General features: G+C 35.4%; 1 pseudogene; it reads left to right on the top strand.

Annotated features, from left to right (window-relative positions):
- Positions 1–937: 937 nt before the first annotated feature.
- Positions 938–6,903, top strand: LOC145029791 (pentatricopeptide repeat-containing protein CRR2, chloroplastic-like; annotated as a pseudogene).
- The last annotated feature ends 7,327 nt before the right edge of the window (positions 6,904–14,230 follow it).

The raw sequence follows: 14,230 nt of genomic DNA on the forward strand, positions 1-14,230 counted from the left end.
CTCAATGCGTCAAAGAGCTCTTCAAAGTAGTGGTCCATTCAACTTTCCATCTGATGAATAGACTGATCAAGTGTTCCATCCTTCCGAAGAAGCTCAACAAACCACTACAGGATATGATCCTGATCCTAAAATTGTTTCGGATGATCCTCCTCTGACATTCACAAGCAATAAAACTCCCAAGCCTCCCTCCGATAAAGAACATTCTGATGACATACTGTTTGATGACGACAACACATCTGTTGGTATCATTCCAATCACCACCTCTTTCAAGTCGCTACAGAAGCCTTCCTTCTCCAAACCACTATATGATTTCGGCTTTCTGCATTTCCTCCTCCTCCTCCGAAGAAGAAGAAGAAGTAAATGTTGATGCCAACACTAAAGGCAATCAAGGCAATGGAGTTCGAGTCAATCCAACTGATAATCCATCGCCACCCGAACCTCAAGATGATAATGGTGATGCCGATGATAAAAAGTCTGAGAGTTTTACCTCAAACACAGGATCTTCGGATGAAAACATTGCAGATCCTTTTTCCTTGTTAGAACTCCAAGACAACTTTGCTGCTGCTGTTTCCAAAGTTGATTCTCTTGATAAAGTCGTTGCACATATTAACTCTAAGGCCGATCAGAAGGTTACCAGCTTCGACTCCAAGCTTGAACTCATTATCAAATCTCTCTTTGAGATCAAAGATGTTGGCCCCTTCGAACTCGATCAACCCAATCAACTTGACCAACTCATTTCACTCTGATTCAAGCACACTCTGGAAGAAGTTGAACAGAAATATAATGACAACCTTGATCATCATATCTCCACCACCACCATTATGCTCAAGATTAATGATGGCATGATCAGTGCTACTAACGAACTCATAAAACATACTCATATTCGTTATGAGAAACAAATTCAAAGGCTAGAAAAAAGATTCAAACAAAGGATGAGATGGATTTGATTATGCAACATGTTCTCATCAAGCTAATCCGAGCCACCTGGAATATCGTTGATGTTTCAAATTACAAATTCGATGAAATTCTTATCATCATTGATGAAACTTTTGCTCATCTTAAAGCTCAAACTCCCATTGCTAAAGCCTACAACTCTCTGTCCAAAAAGATCAACTCATCAACATGAGCTTCCGAAGAGTGTTCGAATGCTTAAGTGAGCTTCAAAGTAGTGCCAAACTTGCATTGGATGTAAGTCCTTCCAATGCAAAGGAGAGGGGGAGAAGAAGCTAGTGGAAGAGAAAGAAAGATTCAATGGACACATGTATCAGAATTTATACTTCGAGATGAGTCCTCCGAAGAAGTACTCGAGGTTGAATCTCTTGAACCTCTTGAGTTTGGTGATGAAGAAAATAAAGACCTGGCTGAAATGTTATATTGGACTTCAAGCTATTAGGGAACAAACTATGAAGGTCCTTTCAGATGCAGAAAAGCTCAAATGGTCCTCGGTTACATGTGCATCATCGTTAGCGGAAACGTTAAGACAAAGATGAGATATGACAAAAATCAAAACAAAGCTAAACATCGACGCATTCTAAGCAACACAATCTATGCTTCCACCAATCCTTGCTTCGAGGATCATTTAGATCGATGAAGGTTCTCCAACCTTGAAACCGGATGATCTCCCTAAAGAGCCTCTTGTTTCTCCTCTCCTAGAATTCATCATCACCGAATCCAGCAAACAAATCATCTTTGACTTGAATGAACCTCCACAAGACAAAGGAAATAATATTGATACTGAATCGGACATCCCAGTAAAGACGTCAAAATATCTGAAGGCTGGTCTCAAAGAACAAATAAATCAAGCTTTGGAAGAAAGCAACATGATTCAATCACTAAAACACAATCTAAATCCGTTGCTTGGTGTATCTCGTCTTTTTTAAGAATGAGGTATTCACGATATTCACTTTGTGCCCTTCATGTACTATGATCTTCCAAAACAGGATGTTGATCAACATGATGTACCAATCTCTCCTCATGGTCAATTCTACATCAAGTACGCTCCTCTTCACCAGAATAATGATCCTCAAATAATCATCAGGATATAGTGTGAGAGATTAAGAACCTTCTACTACGTTAACACACATCTTCAAAAAAAATTGTGGCATTGGAAGCAGATTACCAAGATCGTTGGATGCGGTAACATGGTTCAGAGCAAGTTCGATCTCAACTGTATGCTCTATATATATTATGTCTCTCATAACAAGGAAGCACTATCACTATCACAAATTCCGAATATACCTCAATCAACCCCAATGACATTCTTACCATCGCTGGTCACTTCCAAGATCACCAAACAAGTCACTCAAGCATCAGAGCTTACAATTCTACAATCAATTTCTTGAAGGAATAAGTTGCAGAATTTTGCAGGTCTGACATTGAGTTTGCTCGCTTATTTAGAAACAAAAATGTTTTGGCGAAAATTACTTATGAACTGCCTGAAGCTCAGATCTTGGAAGAAGGACACATTAAGGAACCGAAACTCGACTATATCTATATCAAAAAGAAGACCAACCAAAAATAATTCTGTAGAGTTCTTGACAAACATCTAGTTCTAACGAATATCCTTCAGATGTTCATCTCCAACACTACAAAAAGTGACTCTCCTAAGCATGTGAAGAAGAAGTTCATTGAACACCTCAAATGGCATTTTGAAGTCTGAAGCTGGCTACACGGTGCCTATGTCTTTGTGTTTGATGAAGCTAATTGAGTTGATTGATTTTTAAGTTCACTTAGGGGAATATTGTTGATACATAAAAGTGAAACTCTAGCAATCCGAAGCCAAACCAAATCCGAAGGCTAGTGAAATCCGAGGTGTGAAGAGTTCGGAAGTCGGTCTTCTTCCGATACGAAAACTTATCCGAGACATTCGTAGTTTTTGATGTAATAAAGTCTGTACAAGCATTAAATGCTCATTTTCATTTTTTATTGATTGAATTGTTCATAGGACAAAATTGAGTAAATCACATGTGTTAGCTTTTCTGACGTATCAGATTTACATTCTCTATGTAAGTTTTGTATTTTGGCTTATTGTCTCTCCTTTCCTATTTAATGAGATGAATTTTCCATGCATTGTAACCCGGACGTAGCAATATTCTCTTCACATCAAATACTAAATATCTTACAAGTCAAATATCTTTCTCTATCGTTCTCTTGTTCTTAAGTTATCTTTACTTTGCTCGTACTCACTTTACTTTACTTAAATATTTTGTTGAATACCTTGTTGATATTCATACTTCAAGACAAGATTGGTTTACCAGACCTGACTGAACCAAAAAGTTTAGCAGTAGATATTGATCTAAAGTTACTTCAAGGTTTGATTTTTCAAACCTTGTTTGCGCACTAAGTCTTGCACTTTCATGCATCGATCAGACATGCAAGGTGTTTGATAAAATGCCTGAGAGAAAAGTGTTCATTTGGACTTTAGTGATACGATTATATTGCAAACTGGGTGATTATTAGGAGACCATCAATCTATTTTATTTGATGATTGATAAAGGGGTTCATCCTGATTACTTTGTGTTTCTAAAAGTGTTCAAAGCGTATGCTCAACTCAAAGATTGTCGGGCTGGGAAGGACATACATGATTACATGATGACAATCAGCTTCGAAGGGAATAATCCTCTCAAAAGAGAATTCTTGGACATGTTCATCAAATGTGGAAGGATGGATATTTCAAGATGACTGTTTGAGCAGATGAGTTCCAATGGTGTTATCATGTGGAACGTGATGATCTAGATACTTTTCAAAGAAAGACTTCAAAAGGCATTAAGGTATGTTGATCAAATGAGGCGTAAAGGTATGATGCCTGATCGAGTTACATGGAACACAATCCTTAATGGTTATGCTCAAAATGGACAGTTTAAAGAGGCTGCAAAATATTTCTCAGAAATGGGTGGATTTGGAGAATTAGAACCAAATATCATGTCATGGACTGCATTAATCATATGTCATTTACAAAATGGATACTTGTATCAAGCATTATATTTATTCAAGAAAATGGTAACTTGAGGTGTAAAACCAAATTCCACCACCATCTCAAGTGTTATTTCGGCTTGTGCTTACTTATCTTTGGAAAGAAAGGGAAGGAGATTCATGGGTATTGTATAAATAATGAAGAATTTGATTCAAATTTATTCATGCGCAAGTTGTTGATTAGCGTCTATTCCAAATCCTAGAGGTTAAGTGATGTGGCAAGAAAACATTTCAATAGAATCAAACAAAAAGATTTTGTTTCTTGGAATTTGATTCTTTCTATGTCTACTATGAAAGGCATTCATGATGATATCATCGAATTCCTTTATGAAATGGAGTTACAAGGAGTTTCACTAGATATTATCACATGGAACAAAATAATCACAAGCTTTAATCAATATGGTGATGCTAAAATAGCTCTAGAATTCTTTTCTAAAATGTGTCAACTCATTGTTTCTCCTAACACAATCACCATATCCGGAGCCTTATCTGCTTGTGCAGAAACAAAAGATTTATATTTTGGGACAAAGATTCACAATTATACAATCGATGTGATGATCTTGAAGCTGTATATGATGTCTTTCATGGACTTCTAGAAAAGATCTTGTAATTTGGAACACCCTTATTGCTTCTAGTGGGAAAACCAGATTTAGAGTTGGAGCATTAGACCTGGTACGTGAAATGAATATGAAAAAGTATTTAAACCCGATTCAATCACTATGATTTCGTTTCTCTCTGTGTTTTCAAAGCTTGATGCTTTACGCCAAGGTAAAAAGATTCATCTTTATATAATCATACATGGACTTGATTCAAGTAACTTTGTATACAATGGCCTTATTTACATGTATGCATAATGTGGTTCTATTAAACAAATTCAAAGTTTTTGAAGTTTTAACATCTCAAAAACGAGACATTGTGTCATGGAACATGATGATGTCAACATACAAAATGCATGGGATCATTTGAATTGTCTCAAGTTATTTGATTGGATGACAGTTCAACAAGAAGGGTTAAAACCGAACCATGCCACGTTCACAACCCTCCTCTCAACATGTAGTCACTTAGGGTTAACAAAAGTAGGGAAGGATTACTTCAAAATGATGAAAAAAATACGAATTAGATCTAGAAGTGGAGCAATATGCATGTATAATGGATTTAATCGCGTGTTCTAGTAATTTAACAGAGACATTGGATTTCATTGAAAAGATACATTTTGAACCCAATGCTGCTATATGGTGTTCTTTATTGGGTGCGTGTAGACTAAATGTGAATCTTGAAATGGTAGAACATGTTGCAAGATTCTTGTTTGAAACGGAACCCGAAAGTTCTGGAAATTATTGGAGAATATTTATTCAATGTTGGGAAGATTTGAGGATGCATTGAGAATATGGTTTTTGATGAAAGAGAGAGGGGTTACAAAAGCTCCTGGATGTTGTTGGATTGAATTTGATAGGAAAGTTTATAGCTTTATTATTGGAGATAATTTATATCCTTTTATGGATTTAGTTATGAAGAACATTGAAACAACCGGTTATTTCGGGTCAATAAAAATCTACATCTTAATCATGTATAAGTAAAACCACATTGTAACCTTGTTACATATAAATCACCTCTAGTCTTGATGACATATATATATATATATATATATATATATATATATATATATATATATATATATATATATATATATATATATATATATATTGAAAACCATTTTTATATAAGTTAACAGTTACACTTTGAAATCCATCCTTATATGAGACATATATACTGGCGTGACAAATTTCGTTAACGTTTCCGGCGCCTGAAGAACATCGTGTTCAGGCTATCTTAGGTCAGAGTATATTTTTAGACAGCTTCAGTTGAACATTAACTTTACATTTGGTTTACGGGGAAAAGATACTTTCAAATAGTTTTACATAACAATAAAAACTGCATTACATGACTTCTCAGTACAACACGGGTTACATTTCTAAAAGCATACATTTAAAGGTATTACATACTAAGACAACTACAATATACTATTTTCCTAGTATACTGCAACTTATATTTCTAAAAGGACTATTACTGTTTACTTTATGATTAATTATTTTATACGTTAGGGTTATATATAATAAAAATCCTATAGGCATTAGATTGCGTGTTTCCGCCTTAGATCCTGTTCCTTGTTTGGTTGTGGGTTTAGGTCAGAGTCACTCATTCGACTTTCCATTCGATTTTGATTATATATAACTTGTATACTTTAAGTGATAATAGGAGGAAGCAGTATGGGTCACATCACTTACATAAATTAGAACTTCGAATTACAAATTATCAGCAAAAGAAACTTATACATTTAGTCTTAAGGTATTAAGACTACAATACATTTGCAATAGAAAATATTGGATTTTATGGATAAACACACTTATGTTTTCAAGGAACAAAGAACATACTTTTATATACGAAATGCTTACGAACTCACCAATTAAATGTTGACACTTATTCAAACCACTTGTATTCTCAGGTAATTAGTAGACATGTATCCTCACAGGTGTCACAAAGAGGGAGCATCGTAGCGTCATGTCTTAGCTTTTGTTTTAATTTTGATGTCAAACAAACAATGTTTTGAAAACAATGTAAATTATATATTTTTAGTATGATGGTTGTGTGCTTTGATTACTATTATTCAATTGTTATGATACTGTACATGACGGCATCCACCCTTGAATGTTTCTGTCATTCCGGTTTGGGGGAGTGACAAACATGGAGGATTTGTATACAAAGATTAAATAAATGGGATATGTTCCTATTACTAAGTTTGTAATGCAAAAGGTAGAGGAAGGGGAGAAAGAAATGGTGTTATTTGGACATAGTGAGAAGCTTGTTTTGGCTTTTGGGTTGATTAGTAGTAGGTTATGGGCTTCGAGGCCTTTAAGGGTTATTAAGATGTAACATCCCAACAATACCAAGTAAAAAGTTTTGTTTTTAAATCAACCAAAACCACCATTCATTCATTTCAAACCATCAACAACATGTTAGTGCAAAAATAATTATTAGTACAATCCCAAAATCATCAAAAGCTACATAAAGGTGGATGTGAAAAGATCATGTCGGGGCCTTCCCTTTTGAACTGGAAGTACCTGAAAAACATTTAAACATAAGCTGTAAACACAAAGCTTAGTGATTTCCTCCAAAATATCCTATACATAAAAATACACAACATTCAGAAACTAAGCTGAATTTATTTCACCCCCGAGTCTATTTAAACTCCTTTGGTATCTTTAAACTGGTATTGTATCTATTTCACCCTTGACTGTATTTCAACTCCTTCGGTATCTTTCAACCGGTATTGGGTTTATTTCACCCCGAGTCAATTTCAACTCCTTCAGTATCTTTCAATTGATATTGGGTATATTTCACCCGCTACAACTAAGCATACAATAACATTAGCAAGAGTCACAAAGATAACAAGCACGTACATGCATATCAATAAGTGTTACAAAGAAAACGATCATTCTACAAACATAACCTAGTGGGCCGGCATTGGTGCCTTCGACCCACAACTATAGTAAGGAGACTCACCTATTAAATGATGATCAACTACTATTGTTCCTACTACCACGAATACATATGCTACAATACACCTATACAACCATACAAAGTACACCCTTAGCTTTCCTTCCAAAACTAGGAGTTTGACCAAAAATCAATGCAAGTCAAAAGTCAAAGTCAACAGTCAATGTTGACTCTTCATGCCGTGGCCATCCTTGGCCACATCGTGGCCCTCAAACGACAAAACAAACGTGTTTTCCCTAATCGCCACATCGTAGGCACTAGGTTCAAAGTGTCTTAATGGGTTAAGTCGAATCGACCGATCCCAAAGGTTCCAAAGTCCAGAATTGATCATTTTTATTGTCTAAATGGATCAAAATTTATCCTTTAAGACTCACCAAGGGTTTTAGATCTTAGGTGTTAGGTCCATAAGGCACAACCATGGCATGAGCTTAACCAAGAAGCACTTAACCCCTTAAGTATCAAACCTATTTTCTATAGAAGAGCTTATAACACTAAAACCAACTTAAAGATTGGTGATTTTCAGACATGTATGTCTTGGAATCAACTTAGGTCAAAATGGGGTTTGTGACCAAAATCGTATGCATGGCTCAATCTACCAACCAAACTTCAGATCCAAACCATGAGCTACTCCAAATGATCCCGGGATTCTAAAGTAGCATCCTTTACGAAATCTCACCATCCCAACTAACAAGATCAAGAAGAAAATGGGATGACAATCAAGATCTAGCAACCTAATATAAAAAAGGTGGAGCTTTGAACACTTACAAGGGTCCAGAATCGAGATACGAAGGGAGATGGGGACTTTCTTATTGATCCTTGGCTTAATCCTTCTTGCTTATTCCTTTAAAATCTCTCAAAAGCACTCTAGAAAGCTTCAACAATGGAGGAAAAGGAATTAGGATTTCTTCTGAGTTAAAGAGGGTGGTGGAGGCTGTGGGTGAGCAAACCCTAGCCTCCTTATTCCTTTAAATAGGGTGCAAAACCAAGAAAATTAAGATTGAAGACGTTAGCGGTGGCCACATCGTGGCCTTTCTTGCCACACCATTGGAGAAACCATAGCCTCCACCTTCAATATTTGAGCTTCTTCTCTCCCCCCTCTCCTCTTTTGGATGTTTCTTATGTTATTTTGATGAAGTTTGAAGATCAAGAAGGATATTTTTATTGCAAGGAATGATGCTTCAAGTTTGGATTCATCAAAGATGCTACATTTATGGACTATTATAAGTATAAAGTTCTAATCTCACTATCCAGTTCTTTAGATCTTTTCATTTTGGGCTTTGACAGTTTTGGCCCATTTTGTCACACCCCCAAACCTGAACGGCAAAAACGTTTGGGGGCAGAGGACGTCATGTGCAGTATCATAACAATTGAATAGTAAAGAAAGTAAACACAACCATCATATACATAATTGAAAAAGTTACACCATTGTAAGAGTTTACATGTTTCAAAAGTCAATTACCATATGACGTCAAAAGTTTTGTTTAACGCCTTAGTGTCAAATCTTCAAAACCTGATGATAACCTATTTTACCGGTTTCCTGAGAATACAAGTTATTTGAGAAAAAGTGTCAACATTTATGTTAGTGAGTTCATAAGAATTTGCATGAATAAATGTATGTCATTCATTGAGATGAAATCACGTTTGTTTCTAGAAAATCCGGTATTTTCTATAAAATAAGTTCTAATTCGTCTGTTTATAAAATGAGAGTTTTTATCCCCGAAAATCCTATATTTTCCATAAAGCTGAATTGTAAGCTGTTTGTTTGTAAGGTAAATGTATTTATCTCGGAAAATCCTATATTTTCCATAAAATTGAACTGTAGTCTTATACATTCCAAGACCGAAAAGTTCAAGTATATATGCATACTTAGTTTAGTAGTATGTAGTTTTATTCGCAAATAAAACCATTTGAAGAGATATGTATTTACGTAAAATAAGCGTATTATCGATTTCACATAAAAATAACGTATTGTCGTTTATCATGTGAGTTTTCATAACCGTGTTGAAAATGAATTGCCTGCCTCGACATTCTTCAAGCATCGAAAAGATATGACATTTGTCACCTATAACCTGTTGGTCTAGCTGTAGCTATTAGCTAGGGTGCGAGATCATCAGTCTTGTACAAATCTATACACAAGTATCACGCTCTCCGGGAGGAGACTATGGTTATAAAATAGGACTTCCATGGATACCTTTGCTAGGTACAATGAAGGTGCATGACTCACAAATTTCCAACGAGATATGTGTATTTGTAATGAAAATATCCGTGTATGAAATTGCTACTGTTTTCGTTATGTTTACAATATATAAAAATAATCGTATTTTTATATAATTGTTTCGTTGCCCCAAAAGGGTAAAATAATGTAACTGATTCCCAAACTATACCTATATAGTTTAAAATATATTTTTTGTTGAAAATGATAACCATTTCAATTTAGTGTATTTAGCATGCAACCATTTTCAAATTTGGTAATAACGTTATGTTGCACGTTTGATATTCTTACGTAAACGATACCTTAAACGTAATAAAACATAAAACAATGGTTTGTATATTAACACAAATTTCTTGTGTTTTACTTGCATCCCCCCCCCCCCCCCCCCTAAAACATGGAAAAAGTTATGAAAATGTAAGGGTATGAACTCACCTCAAATGTGATAGTGGTTTAGCTTACGAGAGAGGAACGGTGAACTTCGATTTAGAACCCAAGATGATAGTTGTATCCTAATGTTTAAACACATATCAATGTGTGAATATTTAATGAACCTAGAATTTATATATGGTATACATACTAAATTTAAGAGATACTCACCAAGTCTTATAACTTGTTCTTAAGAAGAATGATCTCCTAGATTAGTTTTATATTGGGATGAAAGGAAATGAGTCTTATATTTAAGAGTGAATGGAAGGGATAATGTTTTCTATTTGAGAGAGAAGTGAGGATGCTTTCATTTACTGGATGTGTGAATATGGGATATGTTCTTAAAGTAGTATCTTAAATAGGAAGTAATTCATAAGGAGGTGATGTGAAGTTTATGTTGGTAAATGGGATTATTACCTTGGGAACCTAAATCAAGATAAGATATCAAGATATTTAAGGAGGTTTACTGCCAATTTTAAGGTGTTTGCGGCCAAAAGGATGTGTTTACTCCCATGTATGGCCAAAATATCACATGTGCACTCTCAAAAGAGAGTTTTCGGCCAATATGTTCCAAGAGAAAGAGTTTTCGGCCATAAGGTTTAGGGATTAAAGTGTTTTCGGTCATATATAGGTGTCATGGGGTTGTTTTCAGTCCTATGTGGCCGAAAACTCAAAGATGTAGGCCTAGAAGTTGCAATCTTAAAACAATGTAATTCCTTTACCTCTTGTTTACCACTTTGGACCCTTAAGTTTTGTTAGCTTGTCTTTACTTATTTCCTCATGTTTTTCAATGTGTAAACATATATAAGTTATATAAACATGGATTTTAATCTACATTAACATATATAAGTTTGTATCGTCGACATCCAAAGTTCTTATTGTATTAATGTAACGTTGATACTTTATTTGTACATGATGGTGGTTTAAACTTTTATTTAAGCATGTGTGATTTACATTGGTTCAAAATAACGGGTTGTTACACATTTTATAGGTGATCTTGGAGTTGAGTGGAATCCAACATATTTTGATTAATTTGGAATGTTTCTTGGACCTCATGGACTAGGAAAGTTACGATATTTTGCCTTCCTTTTGAGCCATGCAAGTTATCTTTGTCTTTTAGGCCATTTTGGTGTATTAAATTTTAGAGCTTGAATGATTAGGGAATTATTATGGATAAAGTTGGAAACTTTATCCCTCTGGAAGTGGGAGACTTGGACTTAATGGATTAAGTTGGGAAAGATGCATTTTTGGGTCTCTTTGAGACTTTAAGTCTAGATCTTTGTGGTTTGGACCGTCCTAATGGATAAAGTTAGAAACTTTATCTATTAAGACCTTGGATAGAATTAGAAATGAGCTTTGGAGCTCTTGAAATTGGAAGAAAGTGGATTAAGCTCATTTGAGCTGTTAAGACCAATCCCCACAATATGGCGACTAGGGAATCAGCGACTGTTTTGGCATTTAGTGCCCACGACGTGGCCAAGGAAGGCCACAACGTGGAGGGCTGTTGCTGGAAATTTTGAGATTATCTTTGATTGTTAACTTTTTGACTAGTTTGACTTTTGGATAACCTCGGACAAACTTGAATATTTCGTTAAGGATTGGTCTAGGCTTGGTTTTACGAAGCATAGGTTGGCTATTTTGTTGCTGAGGTAGCTGTTAAGATTCGGTTGAGTTGTTTAGGTGAGTTTTCTTCACTGTACTCGTGGGTCAAAGGCACCAATTTCGGCCCACTAGGTTGTGTTCTGTATCTTGATATATAGGATGTTGCTATGATGTAGTCATCTGTTAGATTGGTCCTCACTATGCTCAAGGTAGAAGCACAAAATATTTCATGGTAAGACTTCCTTGTATAGTTAAAAAGGGAATACTGATCAAAAGAGACATGTCAGAAATGAGCAAGGAATTCTATAATCTAAAGAAAAGAGATATGAGCGTCGAGGAGTAAGCTGCAATCCTTGCTGAGAAAATGAATTTAGTGTCTTACCTGGTTCCTACTAAATCATCCAAGATAGAAAATTTTGCTAATGGAGTACCAACAGATTTTGATCCAATGGTGAAATTAGCAACTACTTTGGAAACATCCATCTGAGTTTCCAAATATCTTAAAGACATGATACCAGGAGGAACCACCACCCAAGATGAAGTCGTAGAAAAGAGGATTAACGAGGGATCCCCAGAATCCAACAGAAAGAAGAGGTTTTCAAAACATAAATGACAAGAAACCTAGGGGTAATAATGAAGAAAGATGGTGTGATAAGTGTAGGAAAAAGCACTTTGGGAGATGGAACGGGAAGTGACTTGCTATAAGTACGGAAGGGCTGGTCACTATTCCAAAGATTGTACGTTCAAAAATGGAATGTGCTACAAATATGGAGTCAAGGGGAATATTTCAAAGAATTTCCCAAAGAAAAACGAACCACCAGGGTCAGAATGCGCCGTCGAAGCCAAAGGAAAGAGGATTCCATATGATCCTTGATGGAGCGGAAAATGCTTTTCTAAAGTAAAAGATAAGTCGATAGTAATAAGTCGTGTAATAGAGTATGATAGGCTTTGAATTTGAATATAATCATTCTCATAAGTTATAAAAATCTCTAATTATGTTATATGTGCCGAGTCATTATATGATTTTCTTGAATGATGAGTTACATGACTACGAGGAAATTCTTGGGATTAGTATGAGTAGATGTGAAAGGTAGTAGAGGCCTATACTACTCGAAGCACAAGACTCACACTTGGATCAGGGAAAGTCACAAGGTTACTAAGTCTCTAAGTGGTTAAGCTACATCGTTCATTTCCATCATTACCATTGTTTCGGTAGTGACTATGAAGGTAAATATTATTCCGACCATAATGGTCATATCGAATCGAGTCCGATTAATCTACAAAGTAAGTTTGACATAACGTCCAACTTTAGATTGAAGGAAAATATAACCGAAGTGATCAATAGAAGTATCACAATCGCCATAGCCTGGAAATAGGAATGCTACTTATTATAATGAAATGACATCACATTAGAATACGAAGGAAGGTATTGTCCATGTTGGAGTCTGACTCAAAGAGACCTAAGTCTACCCATTGCATCATACGATAAAAGGTCATTAGAACATGATCCATCGGTCTGTTACGTTAGTCAAAGTAAGGACCTTATCATTCTTGAAGGAACTTGAGTCTCTGATAAAGATCGGATTTAGAATGAAGAACAAATGCAAGATTGAGCACCCCCAACAGTTAATAAGTCCAAGAATTATGATTAATACCTAGTATATAAAGGTAACATACATAGTCAATATATAAGCCCTATTTTGTTGATGATTCTGGGACATAATCATCCTAAGGTGGAGATAACTGTAATGCCCACAAGATAGGGATAGATGATTAAAGAATAATAGGATAATTATTCATCACAATGACAAATGGATGTTTTCAACAGAAGTTTACATAGGGAAAATAATATAAAAAAAGGTCATGGTAATCGTTAAACCAAGAACGTACATATATAGAACATCGAAATCTAACTTCATAAGTGGAAGTTATGATTTTTTGAAGTATTCAGCGTAGATGTGTTCAATTGCTAGGAAAAATAATCTAAACGAGAGTCGAAGATCTCGTCAATACCTATCCATCAATATAAAGACAATCGAGAGCAGAATTCATATGAGAGAGTTATGAATTTTTAACATATTTTAATAGTCTAAGTCTGTTAAAACTATAAATTTAAAAATAAAGTCATAATTATCCGATGGAATCTAAATGAAAGTTGTAGTACTCATCAACAGCTATGCGTGAATATAAAATCATCGAAAGTGGAGTTTATATGAAGAAGTTACAAATTTTTGAAGTTTCCTGAGTGCACCTCACACATTAGAGGCGCGAAACATACCTTCTGGACCACCATATATGCCTCACAAGGTAGAAAAAATGGGAAGAACAACGTCTCAACTGTACATGGCATGCGCAGTCTGGGCGTGACATACTTTGGTCACTTTCAGCCTATAAATAGTGATCTCATATCATTCTCCTTCCCACACACTTCCAAACCCTCTCTCTAATCCTCTAAGTAATAAT

The sequence above is a fragment of the Lactuca saligna genome, chromosome 2 (assembly GCF_052625555.1).
Source record: "Lactuca saligna cultivar CGN05327 chromosome 2, ASM5262555v1, whole genome shotgun sequence".
Taxonomy (NCBI): Eukaryota; Viridiplantae; Streptophyta; class Magnoliopsida; order Asterales; family Asteraceae; genus Lactuca; species Lactuca saligna.